Here is a 10,864-nt window from a genome sequence, read left to right as displayed (position 1 = left end):
CACATCCGACGTCTGCACAGGTCAGCTCAAGGAGCCAGCTGCACTAGGGGATGAAGGCAGCATGTTCAGGAGTCAGTGCTGCCTATGCTTCAACCTCTCCATCCATAGCTCTTGCGGCAGTTCTCACAAAGCTTTGTTTATTTTCTGCATACCCCCAAATTCATGTTGCTGTCCCAACTCCATCCACCCTCCTGTGTTTACTTTTCCTGCAGGGCAGGGCAGGTGAGTGACCTTTCTGGGGGCAGGATGCCAGTACTTCCCTGGCCCTGAGTCACCCTGGGGCAGGAAGTGGCTTCACACCACCTATTTGTATCTAGCTCAGGGCTCAAGAGCATCCTGGCCTTGGTAGTAGAGCAGATCATGATCCTACAGGTTTCCCTGGAATAAGACTCCTCCAGAGCACACAATAGAATGACAGAGGATCTGTAATTCCTGTCTGATAAAGAGATTAATCCAATATCTGTTCCTTCATTAAGCCTGTCTCTCAAGCAATATTATGGAAACTTTCCGAGATTTTGCTAAGAATAAGATATTCTTATGCAGTAGAAACCAACAAAGTACACATTCAACGCTTTTCATTTAAAACAAATCAGCATCATTACAACGCAAAGTTTGTAGCAGTTTCTCATCACACTCTGCTTTTCTAGCTTAGCATCCCTTATCTTTGGAAAATAGCTCTCTTAAAATAACTTCCCAAGATGTCTTTGTATAGCCTAAAACCTGGTTGACATGGCTAAGTGTAGCTTTCAAATGGATCTGAGGCTGTAATACATACACTAGCTGTATCTTATTCTCTTGGCTAACCTAACATTTACAGCACTTTGACACTAAACACAGCATTAGGGTGTCCTAATACTTAATTATCAGAACTTGGCCTTGCAGAGCTCTTGAACTGCTTGATATCAATACAGCGTAACTTCACTAATGTAACAGCCTTATCACCCTGTCTACACGCACTCCCAGCTAAGAGATGAATGCAGTGCAGGTCAATTGCTTTTATTACTCCATTAATACAAGGTGGTCTGCGCTCTCCGTTAATGGCAAGCCATTATACTGTCGTTTCCATTAAGGCTGTACTTACAGAAAATTATAGAAACTACCACCATTACTGGGAGGATCGTAGCTGTTTTTCATCAATGTCCCTACAAAATCTTTTTTGCAAAAACATGCGCATATAGATAGAAAATTTCTTCATCTAGGATTCCTTTGAACTCAGAGCCTGACAAAGGGCCACAGACTCATCAGCAGGGAACAATTCTAGCTTCCCTTTGCTTCCACAATGTCTAACACATAGCGGAGCAGAAAGCCTTCAGCAAGAAGAAGTTGTGATACTGAGCATTAATGCACGAAATACAGACCTAACTGCAAGCAAGCAAGCAGTCACTGGTGTGACTATCATGTTCAGGGTCAGGGAGGCTTGGCCCAGAGCTCAGCTGGGATGGAGCGATTCAGTGGGTGGTTTTCACTAAAACACATTCTGCTGCCATGAAAGTCTTAAACAGACTCTAAATAGTAAGGAACTCCTTCCATCTTTTTATCTTGATGTCAGTGCACCATCAGATGTCACAACTAACTTAGCAAAAAGGTGAATGTGAGCGAATGTGACTACTACACAGAAGCACAAATGGCAGGGAAACACCAACAAAGCACAAGAGTTGCTTGATATGAAAAACCATATTGGCACTCAAATAAATGAAGGACTTCCAGTAGGAGTGAAGAGGCAAGAGGCTAAACTATGATGATAAAGCAAATGTAATTGGTTTTGGATAGTATCTTATGACTGGTTGCCTGAGATAGCAGGGCCTGCACTCAGCAGAGCCTCTACAGCCCCACGTTTTAAGATAGCATGAAGGTTTTCTTATAAACTATAGGTCATACTGGTCCACCTTCCTTAGAGCTGCCAAAGTAAAGTGTTCATCTCTGCAGGAATTTCCACAGAGCTGAGACTTGTAATCCACCAGGGAGCTCTGCACTAGTGCAGGCCCCCGAGCAGGGATTTGCCAGACCTCTTTGCCATCGCAGCATGGCCTCACTGCAGACCTGTTCCCTGGGAGCCTGTGCTGGCTTTTGCAGGCTGGTAGTTGTATGTATGTCCAGGCTGGCAGCACTCTAGCTAGCAGGCTGAGCTTCATTCAAGCAGTGCTGCTTGAGAGGTTGATTGTGATGATGTCCAAGCCCTCTGTTCCAAGGAGCACAGCTCTTCTCATGCCTCCTTCCTGATTCTACCTCTTCCATTTTTTCTGCTTCATACATCAGTATCCATGATCATAGAGTTTCTTCATCTCCACTGCAGAAGATGACAAGATCATGAATCTGGAACCCATCACGCTGCCCAAAAGGAGGACCAGGAAACACTCCTTGCATCTAGCAATGCCTGGCTGAAAGCAACATTTTATGACAGGTGCTTTCGTGGGCGGTGTGTGTCAGTGTGCACGTGCTGGCTGGAAACTCCAGTTTCTCAGGAGTGAGGAGGGCTCCCCCAACCAGTGTGCTATTGCCCGGAGAAGGTAGGCAGGAGCCTCACAGGTCAGTTCTAGCCTTCTCTTCCTGTTGGTTTCTTTCTAAGGCTCTGTTTACAGTTTCTGTATTTCCCTATATATCACTTTTGAAATAAAAAAGTGCTTCCTGCTGGAACATGGAGATGTGCTCAAGTACACTCATTTAGCTTTAAATACACTTGCTTACATACATACACATTTAGATGGGTATTTGTCTGTAGCGTACCTCTCCAGCCATGCTGTTGTGCTCATGAAACCCTGGCAATTAGCTTAGTTACTCAGAGGAAAACAGAAAGACTTCTGAGCAATCTGCAACATTTCAAACAGGCATAGATTAAAAGAAAGTAGAGAAACAAATGCATTTTCTAGTAGAGATGAACTTTAAGTGACTGGTACTTTTTTCAGCTTGTGTATATGTGTGTGTGCATGTGTGTGTGTGCGCACACACACTCACAGTACATGCATGGCTATGATGCCTGAGTACATTCCTTTAAAACAATGTTTTCAATCACTCTAAAGCAATAAATAATAAAATAATCATTTGAATATAGTCTTTTCAGGCTATCAAGATAGCCTGCAACCTCTCTTCAGTATGTTAAATTCTATTTTACACCTACATATTAAATCCCACACCTGAGAAATACATTATCTCGATGATGTAGTACTAACTCTATTTTAGAGTCGGGGAAGCTGAGGCACTGACTACGTAAGTGACTTGCATCAAGAGCAAGGACTCATGTTCCTACTGCTCTTGTAACACCTCAGCAGAACTCTCTGCATGGGAGTGGTACAATCCTTGTTGCACAAAACGTGTGACCTCTCCGGTTTTCTGAAAGCAACCACTAAGAACGCACAGTGCCGTCTCTACATACCAGGTTCAAACAGGCGGAGGGGCTGGGCGGCGGGTTAGACACACCTTTTCTCAGCACGTCAGTAGTTCCAGTGAATATCCCTTGTCCCCAAGCACCCTGGGGGTTGTTGATGGGCATCATCACACTACATCCTGAAATATCGTCATACTGCTCCAAGCATGTGTGTGTTTCCAGTGTGAGTCTGAACTCTCCAACACCCCAAAGCACAGGTGGTAAAATGCAAGTGAAGCGCAAAGTTTGTTCCACTAATAGTTATTACACTGGAAGGGAATGCAGAGTAGGGTGAAACCCAGCTGCTTCCACAATACGAAAGAAACACAAAGGAAGAGAGGGGACGTGGTAAAAGTGACTTGCATTGTGTCTGTGCTCCGGCTGCCGCTTCCAAGGAACTCGGCTCACCTTTGTCTAAGCAAAAAGGGCTGTCGTACGTGCATTTCACCCTGCGGACTCTCCTGGCTGAAATCCAGCCCCTCTTATGACTCACTTCACAAGAGACATCTGCTTCAGACCTCTGTGCCCTTCATTCCTGTTCATCCAATCTTCTTATCAGTGAGTGATGAAAGACCTCCAAGGAGACTCACTGAGAGGGGGATAAAAGTGACTACTCAGTTAGAAATGCACAGTTCGGTAACAGGATGTTTGATCTGCTATCAAATGGCAAAAATGGCAGGAGTTGGGGCTTGGAGAAAACAGTTGCTGCTGTGATTCACTAGCATGGGACAATTTTCAGACCTGATTAGATGAATATGGATATGACATCAGCAGGTAGATTTCCTGCAGAGCGCTGGGGCTGCAACTCTGCTAAAATCAATGTTTGCTTACCTGCCTGTGACCAGTCCCTCACTACATACTCACAGTCCCCTTTTGTTGAACGGCCAACATCCAAGCTGAGTATCTAACACTGCCCAGAGTCAAGGGAGGTGGGACCCCGTGTTTGCCCCATCATGAGGCACTGTGCCCACAGGTAGTGCTTTGTGTACAGCCAGGCTGAAGTGAGGCAGCAAAGCTGACTGCAAACACCTCCTTGTCTAAAGAAAGACAACTTTTCCTTCTCCCTGTCTGAGCAAGCTGTTAATCATTACTGTCCCACAAGGTCCTTGCATGTCAATCATCCCTGACGCCCCTGCACCATGGATCTGAATCAGGACGCCTCATGCCTCCCTCCGATTTCAGCCACCCTACCACCGTTGCAGCCCTCTCCCAGCATGGGGAGCCAGCGCAGGAACACTACTGGCCTTGCTGCTGCGCAAACAAGTTTGAACAGGGCACCGTAGTTTGCATATGCCCCATTGCCTTCACTGAATAGTGCTGTCGATAGGAGGAATCACTGAAGGCAAGGAGGAATGTGAAAGGAGGAAGGGTTAGGGGGACCTAATCCTTGATGGAAACTCCTGATACAAATGGGCGCCACAGAGACAGAGCAGAGCTGCAGTCACAGCTCTGGGCCAACGGACAAAAGCAGTGAATGCAGGTGCCAGTGCTCAGGCTTGGCTAAGCATTTGTATAGGGAGTGTCCTCAGAGACCTTCTCTCCACTCCACTCCACTCTCCACTCCACTCTGCTCCACTCAGTTGTCCTGTCTCCTCCTCCACTTTGAGGTCTCTCTTTGCATTAAGAGATGTGATCACAACATGTGCTTTGCTTTCACTCTTTCTCCTAGCCTGTACCAAGGGACCAGAGTTTGTGTTTCAGATAGGGCTTGGTTTCCCTTGCTGTTCCTTACACAGATGTGCTGCTCCTCATCTGAGCTCTCCCAGAGGAGACTGTCCACTCCCTGTATCCTAAGTATACCCTAAGTTGATGAGGGGGACATTCTCCCTTTTTTGCTAACAGGGCTCTGGGTCAAACTACCCATTCAAGCTGAAGGCTCTCTTCTGAGATCCTCCCGAAGTGCTGGGGCTCCTCTCACTTCATGCATTGTGTCTGGAAGCCCAGCCTGGTCCCTACACACTGAGCTGCTCCTTTTACTAATTCTAACTCATTTCATCTAACTTCAGAAGTTCCAGTCCCTAGACTACACTCTCATAGTCCTCATCTAGCAGCCAGGTGGGTCCTTGTTTTTCTGAAAAGGGAATCCAGAAAGGTATATTCCACATTTCCTTGCAAAACACATCCTGATCACCTGCAGAACACCATGTGCAAGACGTCTGTCTGCCTGCTTCTAATTTTGGCTTCTTTCGTGCCTTCTTTGTCAACAGCACAGGGTGTAGACCAGCCTGAGTGCTCCCAAATCACCTATCAGCCAAGCCTGTTGTGTACAACAGGCTTAAAGAAGAGTTTTCATCAACAGAGAAGACAGATACAGCTGTGAGAGAAACACCTACAGCCTCTGGACTCCAGCCAGATAACTGAGGTTTCAAACTCCCTCTAAGCATTGAAATATGACCTTGGGTTGCCAATGCTCTTTCCCAGACTTAATGATAAAGGGTGTATTAAAAAGACAGAGGAGAAGCTTCTTCTCTCCTCTTCTGCCTCGCACACACGTGCACACACACTCTGCTTCCATAGCAGATGTGGCTTGCACTCAGCAAAGGATTTTCAAAAGAGTTTCACTCCCACGTGGTGCTAGAAAACTGGCCACATTTCAAGACTTTTGCATGTTTGGCCCTGCTTCCCACTGAAAAATCCAGCCATGTGTGTCATGGCAGCAGATATTGAGTGCTTCAGAAATATTTGACTAAAGAGGACTGAAGCATACTGGATAGGAGTATTTAAAAATCCCACCCTAATGCTCAGCTCGCTTTCAGGGACAAATACTTATAGGACGGCTACACAGGATATCTGTGAGTGTTCTGTGGAACTGATCACTCGTTTTGGCCTATCATAGAGTTCCAGCTGTGACTGGTTCCTAGAGGATCAGAATGAAGACCTTGCAGGCATCTGGGACACAAATAAGGCTAGGAAGAAGGATGGATTACAAGAGTTAGGTCTTTACAGAGCCTATTTCCTACAGGAGCTCAGAGAGTATTTTCATAACTGCACTTAAAAGACCTGAATGGATACACATGTACCAATGACGAATTGTATCTCGTCAGGATCATGGTGCACATCTGTCAGGGCTCATGCACTGACTATGATACTCAGATGATTTTCCCTCTCCCTCTCATCCAGGCCTAGATCTCAGTTGTTCATAGTGCTGAGCTGCTCCCTCTCTGCTGCTCCATGATTTCCACACCACACACTGCTGTCATCCACCTGGCCCTTCTGGAGTATAGGAGCCACAGAAGGGGAAAACAACCACCTTTTCCCTGGCTGACCATTCCAGCAAAGCACACACTGCATCTGCCACTTAGCTATTGAGTCCATTCTCTAGATGCATCACCATACCTGTCTCATCATCTGTCACTATGAGTAGAGTTCTGTATACATTGAAAGTCTGTTGACAGTAGGACATAGAGCCACCATCTATAGAAGCCATGCAGAGTCAAATTTAATAACTCCCTACATTTCCCACTCTTTACCTCCCCAATACTACAAAGCCCAGGCTTCTCATTAATTTGACTGTGTCTGACTTTTGTTTTCTATCTAGCCTCTGGTATTGAATGTCCAGTGAAAGAAAACCCTAAAATAGAAAAATCCAAAGGAAAACAAATCCCACTATACAGATCAAATCTCTTGGCCTCCATGGGATGGGTTATGTGCTATCTCTATCAGAGCTTCCGTATCTCTGTGGAAAACAACACAGGAGCAGACAAATGCAGAACCACATTTGCTTCTCAACAGCTTACTGCCTTGCACAGACAGGCCCAGAGATCTGAAAGGCATGGGTAGTGAGAGACATGATGCAACGTCATACATGCCAAAACCACTTGTTTACCAACAGGAATGATTTCAGTGTTTTGGGTCTTTCCAAGGAATGTTCTCAGCCCCTGTGGTCATTTGTGGGTTGCTGATTCAGGAGAGGAAAAACAGTGGTGGACAATGGCAACAGGTGAAAACTGAGTAGCTGGGAAGGAGACATCACCACTTCAATAGCCTTCAAGAGAGGGCAGTTCGGAGAGGAAGCCAGGAGTTCAGTCAGTTTCTAACCTCCTGCAGCTTCAGCACATTGCATATAAGCGTATTTTAACTAAAGGCAAATTAAACCAATCACATGAAGGTAGAGGAAAAAATCATCATCAAAACTCTAGCTTTATTAAATCTGATGAAGAAACATGAATGTTTGAATGACTATAACAGGTCTGATTATTAGCTTGATTTATCTCTAGAAATAACAGATCATATCCACTAACCAGAAATTGAGTGGTTTAATCTGTTTCTCAGTCCCAAAATTACAGAAGGAATAATGTATCCAACCTATTCTAAATATGTTTTTGGCAATATATTCTCAACATGTAGTCAGCATCAAACAAGTCCAGTCAGTCCCTTTATTGATGCTGCCACAAGCAGCATTATCAGCCACAGATTTCTGTTCCAAAGAGGAAATTTGAGCTTTTGTCTTGGAAATGGAGATTTTATTCTGGATGTGCAGAGTAAATATCCAGTTCTGGTGCTATTATGTTGCATTATAGGCAGTAAGAGTCAGTTTGAGTAGGTCTATGCAAACAAAAATCTTAAAAACTTTTTTTCTGAATTCGTGGTCATGCAATAGTGAGCAGCTGACAAAGAGTTAAGCTTTCTTTGTGCTGCTGTGTTTTGCAACCATGCAAGTTGTGATCTTCGGCCGCCTCTGCTGCTACCATGGTCAAACACTACATCCGCCCCTTGCTGCAGGCTCTGCTTTGGAGACATTTTCACACAATCCCTGACTAATCCCAGGGATGATTTGCAGGAGTCTCCGATCCTTGTAACATCTACCAAAGACAAAAGAGCAAGGTTGCCTGCAAAACAGTGCTCAGAGCTAAGGTTTAGTAAGAATAGTTTTCCTGGATAGATAGAGAGAGAGAGAGAAAGAGGACAGAAGAAAAGGCAGCCTGCAGATATACAGAAAAGCCATTTTAAGTCCTTTCTAGGCAGTGCAGACCAGAAGTAAATCCATGTGGTCCATCCAGTCTACAGTCTTTTCCCAATACCGAATTTTTGGGACATCAAATGAAGTAGTAAATTGTTGGGTTCAGAAGAAATAAAATGTCATACTTATCCATGAAACAAGAAGTTAATTTGTAAAACTCCCAACTGCAGGATGCTACAGCTGCCAGAAGTTTTTAAAAAAGAGACAGATTTACAGAGGAAAAATCAAATGAGGAAAGTTAAATTTCAAAATACCAGCACTAGCTCAAGATATCCCTTAGACTTAGATCAGGGTAGACTGCAAACCCATTCAGGGGAAGTATCACTATATTTGTGTTATTTCTTGGTACTACTCTTGACTGCCATCAGACTGGACTGTTGTATGACCATGGCCATTCTCATTTTCTGGTGCAGATGTGGATATAAATCTTTGCTCTGAAACCCAGTTCATGCAGCTATGCCTGCTGTGTGCATGTAGTCACTGTAGCTGGATGGAGGAGCAGAGTGGGGTGTTCTCTCTTGATCCCAGCAGATCCCTTGTAGTAGGCTCCCCATCACTGGCAAACTTCCAGTCAGAAGGAGATGCTCCCCTGTAGCGCATCTAGTGCAAGGATGAACTCAGGGCAGTCCCAGGGACAGTGTTAGGGATGCCAGGACGGAGGCTCACATATGACCCTGTGCTCTCTGAACACAGGCATTGCACAGTGACACCTCCCCCCAGAAATGCCTAAGAGAAAAGGAAACCTGGCTGCTCTCCTGCAAGTCCTGGCAGGTGTTGAAGCTTGTTTTTGCCAGAAAAGCAAACAGGTATCGCTAACTACGTACAGAGCACAGACCTCTGCTTAGCATGAAGGTGAGGTTGCTGCTCTGACTAACTACACCCAAAGGAGCAATATGACCACGCTGTTAAACATTTGCTCAGCGCAGACTGATGCAGCAATGACTGTAACACATAAGGAAAATCTCTGAACCATTAGAGAAATCTATCTACCCACACACTATAATATCAGAGTCTGATTTCAAGAACTGGCTACGTTCTTGTGCCTTGGCATATTCTCTGGTTTTGTAAAGGACAAAAGAGGGAGACTTATATACTTAGCAAAGAACAGGCCAGTCACTAAAGACTGTCAGTACTGGGTTACCTCTAGCCTGGTGAATACAGAGGTGATTGCTACATCTGGGATAAACCCAGGTCTTCCAGTTGAGATTAAAGATTTGAAGCAATGGTATTTCCCCAAAAGTCAGGTAGAAAAAATTTGTCTTTAGCATGTAAAAACTCCAAGAGACTTCCAGAGAAGAAAGAAATCCAAGCAGAGGAGAAAAGGTAGTGGTTACTGCACAAGGAGAGATTTGTTTTGCCCCATGAACAGCGAAGAAGCAAAGAGAGAAGATATTTCAAGTCTCAAAGAAAGGAAGGGAGCCCACAAGGTTAGACTTGGTGGTCATAGGAATACTGTAAAATTACTAACAAATTCCAGAGCTCTGAGAACACTGATGAGTGATGAAGGGAAAAGTGGAGTTTCAATGTTTTATCTTGATCTGTAAATTCTTTGTGATATCCAGAAAGAATTGCTCAATTTTGAAGTCTTTCTTGAAACATGAGGGTAATAAGCATCAAGTTTAAACTGTATCTGGAAAGCAAAATGTAAATTGGATGTTCATAATACTGCGACTCCAGTATAGAGTGTTTTGGGAGAGGAGTAAACACCAATGGAGTGACTGCTCAGCGGAATGAACACCACTGTTATTGTGTTCAGTGATCAAAGACATATGAGCAACAGACTACAAGCTCTTATTTCCACAAAGAAAGAAGCAGATCTGTCCTCAAAAGCATGCCATATAGGCACAGAGAAGAGCCTGTGTTGCAAGCTACCCAGACTATGGAAAGTCCAAAAGCACTTGGATATATCTCAGCAAGCCAATGAAGCACAGAGCTGAGCACAGGTTAATGCATGTCATATTCCACATTTAGCCCTTCTCATGTCCATGTCGCTATGGTAGCTCAAGCACATGCGCTCATGAGTGGAAGCACACTTGATTGTCAGCCTAGCATGAGCTCTGGCACCAGTGAAACTTTACTGCACACCAGGCCCTTCTAGGAAGGATCCGCAGCTGATATATGTAATACCTGCAATATTAGCCCAAGCCAGGTATGATTTTATGTAGGCTGGCTCAGGGAGAGTTTATATAGCCATTTCTCCAAATGGGAGAATGGGTAGAAGTGCTGTGCTCTGGAGCCTTCCCAAGGCTGGTACATGAGCACATTACATCTACTTTGATTCAAGGCCAGCATGCCATGCTTATAGCCCATTAACACTGCCTACTCTCACTGGGGGTGGAGGAGCAATGCGACTGCAGCATAGCCTCTCAGTAACACAGTATCCATCTCCAGGCAGCTGCAGACTCAAATTCCACAAAACCCCTTGCAGAATAAGGCTGTCTTTAGTCAAAGCTCTCTGACCTTCTGAAAAGGGAAGAAATTGAAGATGTGTGTTATCTTAGTATACACCCAAGCAATCAAATTCACACTGTAGACAGATTTGG

This window comes from Rhea pennata, chromosome 9 (genome assembly GCF_028389875.1).
Source record: "Rhea pennata isolate bPtePen1 chromosome 9, bPtePen1.pri, whole genome shotgun sequence".
NCBI lineage: Eukaryota > Metazoa > Chordata > Aves > Rheiformes > Rheidae > Rhea > Rhea pennata.
This window is presented reverse-complemented; position numbering follows the sequence as displayed.